An 8,340-nucleotide genomic window follows, 5' to 3' on the forward strand; every position below is an offset into this window, starting at 1 on the left:
AGAGGATTGGGATGAAGGTAGAGACATAGGTACCGCATCTGCGCCCTGTGAGCTACACTGCCCTGGGGAGCTCCTCCCATCCAGCCGCGTGGTAGAGTACTTTCGTGGGTGAGGAGGGTTGCTATGGAGAGCGTTTCTTTGGGGTTAGCACATACTGCATGCATCTCCTTATGTAAGTATTCGGCCTAGTTGATGGGCATTCCCTGGTGAACTCAAGCCAATATTGAGAGACTCCACTTGCTATAGCGAAGATCGGTCCACCGTGTTGTCAATAAAAATGTAAGGTCCATCCCAAGCCATGTATGTATGTGTCTCTTTTAATATAGATTTCAATAAGGAAAGAGAGTGTAATTAGAGAAGAGTGAGACAACAAGGCTAGAAACATTAAGAAAGTGTTAGAATAAAAATATTAGCTCCAAAAATCCTAAAAGAATTTAGGTGATAATAAGAGGTCATATTTAGAGTACTTTTACACATTTAGAGTCCATGCATACTAAAAATGTGGAAAAACAACGCGTTTCTAACGATAGTGCGTTTGTGGCTATATATAGACGTTTTTGCCTATTCTACTCGTGAGTGATGGCTTGTAGACTAGATGCCTTCCTGTTCTTTTGACTGGTTATATGACTACATTCTGAGTTTTTATGAGAGAGTTATGTCCGAAACAATTTGCTGATTCTGTAAGGGTCTCTACACATGGAAAACTGTAAGAAGGCAGTAAGTAGTCTCAAGGTAATCCTAGAGCTTGGGATGTATATATCCCTTCATTCTTATCTAATATCTTAGAAAAGGAGCTTAGGTTGCTATGGTCTTTTGGAGGAAGAGACCAAAACTCCATAGCTTTTCTTTTAGAGAAAGAATAGTATGCCGTAGCCCTGTAAGAGAAGGCTATTTTGCCATAGACCTTAGAAAGAGAGAAGAGTCACAGTACGAGTAAGAGGAGATAAAGCTTGGGGATGATTGGATGATTTCAATCGTAAGACAAGGTATTAGAAGACTCTATTCTCATATGTCAAGTTCGAAAGCTCTTGTTAAAATGAGCAAAGACAACGATAAACGACAAATTTCTAGAAGGTATATACATATTTTGTTTTTCAATTATATATCATTCTTAGGAGTTGAGGTATGGCCCGACTTCTCTATTAATTATTAATAGTTATCTATTTGATTGATTTACTATTTAAAGTTTGTATTCTTTTAAACAATAGTATATGCCTTAATAAAGAATGTCTTATCGCAATCTCAAGTTGAAATGCTAAAATCTTTGTGAAAAGGATTGTTTTGTTAAGAAGGTGACATGGATCCTGTTGAAATTTGAGCAAAATGATGAGCTATGGTGGATCAAACACTAGAATCAACATGATTAACAAAGTGATTAAGAAATAATTAAGACGTAATTAGTGAATAATTAGCAAATAAATTAATGTAGGCATGGATACTCAAAAACCAGCAAATTCTCATTAGGGCTATGCCTCAATTTATAGTGTTTACATCAAGCATCAAATCCCATTGATTTCTCCATGATTCACTCCCAGAATATCTCCACCTTTTGCCTGATTCTCTCCACCTCTTCTCTTTTCCCTGAATATCTCCCAGAATAACTCCACACTCCTAAATTCCCTCATGCTACCCATTATTCTCTCCCAATAGATTCTTCTAACCTTTTCACAGGTTCTTTCACAATTACATCTCCTCTTTTACAGACTCTAACCAAGAGCTTGTTCCCACACACACCCTATTCACTTGTATATTTCAACACCTCCCCTCAAGTGAATACTCCTAGTACACCTAGACCCTATACCAAGTTTGCCTCCCCTTACTTGGTAGTCCGCGACCAGTGTCTACTCCTCCCCTCAAGTTATCTCAGCACACCTGGACCCTGTATCAAGTTTCTTTCTTACTTGACAGTCCGCGACCAGTGCCTCAAGTCCCTAAACTCCATAGTCCTTGACACTCTCTCTCTCTATGTGTCCAAGGCTACTATAAGTGCCCGCGACCTTGACTAAAGTGCTCACACATACATCTACCACGTGGCCTACATCATCGGTGGCTCAGAGGTGGTTTTACTTTATTGGGGCAGGTTACATTGGGTTGTGGGCTCTCTCTCTCTCTCTCTCAGAGATTTTCACATGGCTCCTCACTCTTTGGAGCCTCACATCTTCTCTTGTCTTCAGTCTTCTTCTCGTGGCAGCATCTCTCCACGCGTCCGTCTCTTCTTTCAGTCTTCTCGGGGCAGCTTCTCTTCTTGTGGCAGCTTCTCTTCTCGTGTCCATGTCTTTCTTCAGATCTTCTTCTCGGTGTGGATCCTCTTCTTGGGAAGAGATATTCTTCTGCTTCCATGGCTGGGGCCATGAGCTCGTCCGTCAGGTCATTTTGCTCCATGTGAGCAACATATTCAAATGATTTGCTGACAGTTCCTTTGGGTTTTTTATGTTTATTTTGTATCTTTATGCAATGCAAACCCAAATTTATGCGGGAGGTCTTACCTCTTGCCTTAATCTGGACAAGGGCAGTGTCTGTTCCCATTTTTACACTGATAAAATGTGCCCAATACATAATGCGTATAGCATTCATTCTCATGCACATTCCAAATGCAATTCTGGCTGTGAATAATCTTGAATTTGAGTGAGATTTACAGGCATTAACCAAGGGTTAAATGCAAAATGATGATTTTCACAATTTTTATCAGCACAATTTTCCAGAAATTACACTAAATTAAGGGTAACCAATTTGTACGGGATGGTTGGAGTATCAAACCAACTCCGATTTGAAATCTGAAGTTATAGGGATCTGTATCAGATACCTAATGGTTAATTTGAACCCTCAATTGCACCAAAGTACAGTGATTAGCACTGATTAATCACTGATTAGCAAATTAATGCTCTGGTTTGTGTGCAGAAAACAGAGTATGCGGGGAGCTCAGATCTGGTGCCTTCCACTTCAAATGAGCTCAAATGCTTTCAAAGGCATCAATAGCAATGAGTCTAGTAGAGGATTAAGCCAAGAAACACAAGATTTGACCAAATAATGAAAGCTTAATCTCTGTTTTACCAAAGTCACCTGCAGATTTGATGAAGAGCTTTGATCTCAATGTAGACTTGATGAAATTGAATTCTGTCTTCACCAGCTTGTAGAGCATGCTTGATTACCCCTTGGGCTAGGAGGAATTAGCTCAATTTGATTGGAGGAGCTCAAGATCTGCAGAATACCCAGAAAATGCAGCGCTGAAAAAAACGCGTAGATCTCCTGAATGCGCCGGCGGTTTGCTACGATTTCTTGATAGGCTTGAAGCCAAAGACCTTAGCTAGCTTGTGTAAGAATCTTATGCCCTAATTTTGAGTGTGCTAGATGCTAGAGACCCTCCACTGGCTGGGGGTGAAGGGGAAGAGTGAAAACTCACTAAAAACTGATTTTTTTGCTAATTATGTTACTAATCCTGATTAATTCACTAATGGGCTCATAAATCTAGTTGATTCTAGGCATGGCTCTGATACCATGTTGAAATTTGAGCAAAATGATGAGCTATGGTGGATCAAACACTAGAATCAACATGATTAACAAAGTGATTAAGAAATAATTAAGACGTAATTAGTGAATAATTAGCAAATAAATTAATGTAGGCATGGATACTCAAAAACCAGCAAATTCTCATTAGGGCTATGCCTCAATTTATAGTGTTTACATCAAGCATCAAATCCCATTGATTTCTCCATGATTCACTCCCAGAATATCTCCACCTTTTGCCTGATTCTCTCCACCTCTTCTCTTTTCCCTGAATATCTCCCAGAATAACTCCACACTCCTAAATTCCCTCATGCTACCCATTATTCTCTCCCAATAGATTCTTCTAACCTTTTCACAGGTTCTTTCACAATTACATCTCCTCTTTTACAGACTCTAACCAAGAGCTTGTTCCCACACACACCCTATTCACTTGTATATTTCAACAGATCCTAGTCCTATGGTTTAGTGAGTAAATGGATTGTTATCTTGGTTAAATTAAGGTACAGGTACAACTTCTCCCTACCTTGACGCTGCCCCGTTCTTATGCTTGTGTAGCCGGACGGCGGAGATGTTAGTAAGGCCCGGAGTTGGCCCATGGTATCCCTCATACCATTGGGAGAATGAGGTTTGCCGATTGAGGCAAGTGATTATGATGCTGCCTAGTTCTGAGGGCCCAGGCTAGTGCGGTGAGTTAGCCCACCCTAGTGTGCAGACATCCCTCTGAGGGACGGGAGGATCGAGCGATGGAGCCTGAGAGGGTGACAGGCCAGCTTGAGTCCTCGCCCCAGCGGCCGACGATGAGGTGTATGGTCCGGTAGGGTTTTGCCCAGCATCATGTAGAGGCTCGAAGGTCGAATTCTAGATCATCGGTGGTATAAAGGAAAAGAATAAGAGAGCCGGTTTGGCTTGTATGAAATTGATTCATGTATAAACTTTTCTTTTAAATCTTGTCTTGGCATTATTGTACTGTGGAAAAAGGCTGTTTTAATAAACCTTGTGAAAAGGGCCTTAATTAAGGAACATGTTTATTTATGTCAAACAGTGTGGTAGGATTAATTAGAAAACAAATTGACGCGTGAGTAGGGTGGAAAGTGGGAGGATGGAATGCCCCGACGGCACTATCCTATGGACGGGTGGACCCGATTAGTCGGGTAGCTTTCCAACAGATTAAGTAAAAGCCCTACGCTAGATAAATAGGTTCTTGGGCAAGTCTATTCTAGAAGACTAGGCTAGCGGCTATGCCTTGCATAAGATGAGGAAAAAAGCGTTGCCTCTAGAAATCAAGTCTAGTAGTTGCCCAATTTATGATCAATTGCCCTATGGGTGATTTGATGTTTAGAAGATCACGCTCCCCCTGCGAGATAGAACTAGGTCTTACCTATGAATAGTATCCTTGAATCTCTACATGGTCAAGGTGTTGATGAATAGGAAATTTTCTCCAAGTTAAGACTTAGTGGACTATCTTAAGTGTTTTCCCTATTTTTGGAGAGGGGACCTTACAAGTGGTATCGGAGCTGATCTTGGTTTCTAGGATTTGTTTTTCAAAGGTTAACTATCAAGGGATTAAAACAAGTGATTGTTTATCATATGAGGATGAATCAATCATCTCTACTGGCCATAGAAGTGATTTGAATATCCTCACATGTTGAGATAATCATTCTATGAAATTGTGCTTATATCTTGGGGGTACACACGCAAGATATTTGTACAATAAATTTGAAAAATTAGATTGGGAAGAAAACCTTTTGTGAGGAAAAAACATAGGGTGATCAAATTAAGAAACTAGTGAGAGACTGAATAGAAGGATAGACCAAAACTTTGTTTAGAGAAATTTTCAAGATATATCTCATTAGTTCACATATTATAAATTATTAAGATTATAACTCCATTAAGGTTTGAATAGTTGCCGTGTGAATGTCATCCATTAGATGCTTTACACTAGGACGATCATCCAAGATCTAGAACCCATCTTAGACAAACACGGGTCTAACTTCGGATGTGTAATTCCTAAAGGATCATGCTCTTAGATGTGTTAATCCCAGGATACTAGATGTGTAATTTTTAGAAAACTAATCATCTCAGACGTGTTAATCCTGACAATCTTTGGATGTGTCAGTCCATGGCACCAGATATGTAATTCTCAAAAAAATGAAGTTCTTAGATGTACTAATCTTGACTGCCTTTAAATGTGGTGCTATGATAAGTATTTGTTGATAGTTTTGAACTTTTCATGGATATAATGAAAGAAGCAAGTTCACCCTTGCTCGTCTAAAAATTAAAAGAAATGCCGAATTAGTTGGAAGCACTGTTATCAATCTAACCACTAGAACCAGAATCAATTATATGAGATACCATGAAAGTACACCTTCATGAAAGGTTTTGTCCTCTAGGATTTTGAGAGGATAAAATGATGGCTACAAGGAATCATGAGCTAGAGCAAAAATTAGGTCAAGAAATAGGGATCGTTGGGTTAAAGATAATCGAATTCAACAAGTATTTCTATGAGTAAATAGAAGAGGATTGGTGCAAGATTCATGTGAAGTAATGTGCATGATGAATAGAGGTATTCTATAAGACGATACTAAGATTATGAAATTGCTATCATAGGTTAGATTGCGTAAAGGATTGATTCCCTTACATTTTTCCATGACATTTGTTAAGTACCATATTACATGGGGGTATAGAATAAGGAATTCGAAGGTTCATATCATATGAGAGGTATATGGATGCATGAAATTAGGATAATAAGGCCAATTAACTTTAGAATAATAGACATTTTGGAGGCACAACAAACCAAACCAAACACATGAAATAAGAGACTCGGAACAATGTTTAGATAAAAGAAGATTTCTACCTAGTGGGGACACCACTTTGAAAGAGATAGGATTTACTTAGATACTACCCTAGCTCGCGAGATGAGGACATCTCGAATCTTTTAAGTAGGGAAGATTGTAAGGTCCCTCCCAAGCCATGTATGTATGTGTCTCTTTTAATATAGATTTCAATAAGGAAAGAGAGTGTAATTAGAGAAGAGTGAGACAACAAAGCGAGAAACATTAGGAAAGTGTTAGAATAAAAATATTAGCTCCAAAAATCCTAAAAGAAATAAAGAACATAAGAATAGTTCTATTAAGAGATAAGTATCTCCAAAAATAGAATTTTTAATTTAGGTGATAAGAGGTCATATTTAGAGTACTTTTACACATTTAGAGTCCATGCATACTAAAAATGTGAAAAAACAATGCGTTTCTAAAGATAGTGTGTTTGTGGCTATATACCGACGTTTTTGCCTATTCTGCCCACGATGGCTTGTTGACTAGTTGCTTTCCCATTCTTTTGACTGTTTATACGACCATATTCTGAGTTTTTATCAGAGAGTTATGGCCAAAACAATTTGCTGATTCTGTCAGGGTCTCTACACAGGGAAAACTATAAGAAGGCAGCAAGTAGTCTGAAGGTAATCCTAGAGCTTGAGATGTATATATCCCTTCATACTTATCTAATATCTTAGAAAAGGAGCTTAGATTGCTTTGGTCTTTCGGAGGAAGAGACCAAAACTCCATAGCTTTTCTTTTAGAGAAAGAATAGTATGTTGTAGCCCTATAAGAGAAGGCTATTTTGCCATAGACCTTAGAAAGAGAAGGCTATAAGAGAAGGCTATTTTACCATAGACCTTAGAAAGAGAGAAGAGTCACAGTACGAGTAAGAGGAGATAAAGCTTGGGGATGATTGGATGATTTCAATCGTAAGACAAGGTATTAGAAGATTCTATTCTCATATGTCAAGTTCTAAAGCTCTTGTTAAAACGAGCAAAGACAACGATAAACGATAAATTTCTAGAAGGTATATACATATTTTGTTTTTCAATTATATATCATTCTTACGGGTTGAGGTATGGCCCCGGCTTCTCTATTAATTATTAATAGTTATCTATTTGATTGATTTACTATTTAAAGGTTGTATTCTTTTAAACAATAGCATATGCCTTAATAAAGAATGTCTTATCACAATCTCAAGTTGAAATGCTAAAATCTTTGTGAAAAGGATTGTTTTGTTAAGAAGGTGACATGGATCCTAGTCCTATGGTTTAGTGAGTAAATGGATTGTTATCTTGGTTAAATTAAGGTACAGGTACAACTTCTCCCTGCCTTGACGCTACCCCGTCCTTGTGCTTGTGTAGGCGGACGGCAGAGACATTAGTAAGGCCTGGAGTTGGCCCATGGTATCCCTCATACCATTGGGAGAATGAGGTTTGCCGATTGAGGCAAGTGATTGTGATGCTGCCTAGTTCTAAGGGCCCAAGCTAGTGCGGTGAGTTAGCCCACCCTAGTGCGCAGACATCCCTCTGAGGGGTAGGAGGATCGCGATGGAGCCTGAGAGGGCAACAGGCCGGCTTGAGTCCTCGTCGCCCAGCGGCCCATGATGAGGTGTATGGTCCCGTAGGGTTTTGCCCAGCATGTAGAGGCTGGAAGGTCGAATTCTAGATCATCGGTGGTATAAAGGAAACGAATAAGAGAGCTGGTTTGGCCTGTATGAAATTGATTCATGTATAAACTTTTCTTTTAAATCTTGTCTTGGTATTATTATACTATGGAAAAAGGCTATTTTAATAAACCTTGTGAAAAGGGTCTTAATTAAAGAACATGTTTATTTATGTCAAACAGTGTGGTAGGATTAATTAGAAAACAAATTGACGCGTGAGTAGGGTGGAAAGTGGGAGGATGGAATGCCCCGACGGCACTATCCTATGGACAGGTGGACCCGATTAGTCGGGTAGCTTTCCAATAGATTAAGTGAAAGCCCTACGCTAGATAAATAGGTTCTTGGGCAACTCTA

This window comes from Cibotium barometz, chromosome 62 (genome assembly GCF_041138505.1).
Source record: "Cibotium barometz isolate CiBa-2024 chromosome 62, ASM4113850v1, whole genome shotgun sequence".
NCBI lineage: Eukaryota > Viridiplantae > Streptophyta > Polypodiopsida > Cyatheales > Cibotiaceae > Cibotium > Cibotium barometz.